The sequence below is a fragment of the Microtus ochrogaster genome, linkage group LG9 (genome assembly GCF_000317375.1).
Source record: "Microtus ochrogaster isolate Prairie Vole_2 linkage group LG9, MicOch1.0, whole genome shotgun sequence".
In the NCBI taxonomy this organism is placed as follows: domain Eukaryota; kingdom Metazoa; phylum Chordata; class Mammalia; order Rodentia; family Cricetidae; genus Microtus; species Microtus ochrogaster.
This window is the reverse complement of record NC_022034.1, coordinates 29,264,963-29,266,278: the sequence shown is the minus strand read 5'-3', so window position 1 is coordinate 29,266,278 and position 1,316 is coordinate 29,264,963.

Genomic DNA, 1,316 nt, shown 5'->3' with positions numbered 1-1,316 from the left:
GTGTGTGTGTGTGTGTGTGTGTGTGTGTGTGTGTGTGTGCATATGAGTGCAGTGCCCTCAGAGGCCAGTCAGATCCCTTGGAGCTGGACTTACAGTTGTGAGCTGCCCTACATGCATGATGGGAGCCAAACTCCAGTCCTCTGCAAGAGTAGCGCGTGGTTTCCACTGCTGAAGCGTACCTCCAGGCCTGTTTAGTCATTTACAGGAGAGAGTTTTGGACAGCCTGACTGCTTGGAACTCTGTTTACTAGTATGACCTTGAACCTCCAACCCTCCTGCTTCTACTTCCCAAACTGTGCAATCACAGGTTGTAGGTGTAGACCACAACACCCTACGGGAAGCAGATGAAGTCATCAGTGAATGTGTATTGTTGATGTGAGCATGGCCACATCAAGGACCCCAACATTTCAGACCCATGGGAATGGTAAAAGTGTTGGCATCCTTGATCAAGTACAGATGTTGACAACAGACTAACCTTCAGCTAAAAGCAGGGTGTGCAGAGAACTACCAACGGCAGCTTTCCCAACTTTTTGTTTGTTTTGTTTTTTGAGACAGGCTTTCTTTTTAGCTTTGGAGCCTATCCTGGAACTCGCTCTAAAGACCAAGCTGGCCTCTAACTCACAGAGATCCACCTGTCTCTGCGTGTGTCACCACCGCCTGGTTGAAATTTACTGTTTTTTTTTTTTCCTTTCTGCAGAATACCTACTTGTTATGATCAAATGTTTTGGCAATCCCTAAAGAATTAGTAAAGAGGGCTGGAGAGATGGCTCAGCCATTAAAGGCTAGGCTCACAACCAAAAATATAAGAATTAGTAAAGAAGCCGGGTGATGATCGTGCACACCTTTAACCCCAGCACTAGGGAGACAGAGGCAGGCGGAGCTCTGAGTTTACAGGGCGAGTTCCAGGATAGCCAGGACACAGAAGCTCTGTCTTGAAGCAAAACAAAACAAAATAACAGCAAAGAATAATAAAGAAAATAAAAATATATTCAAACAACTCACATTTTGTGTATGGGTATTTTGCCTGTGTATATATATTTGTGAGCCCCTTATGCCTGGTGCCCTCAAAAGCCAGAAGGGTGATTGATCTCCTGGAACTGGAGCTACAGATGTTTGTGAGCCCCCATGTGGTGCTGGGAATCAAATCCACGTGCTCTGGAACAGCAGTCAGTGCTTCTAACTGCTAAGTCATCTCTCCAGGCCCTCTATACACCATTTTTAAAAAGATTTCACCTTGGTGAGGTGGTTCAGTGTGTAAAGGTGTTTGCTAGAAAGCCTGGCAACACAGGTTTGCCCTCTGGGAGGGGACCCACAAGG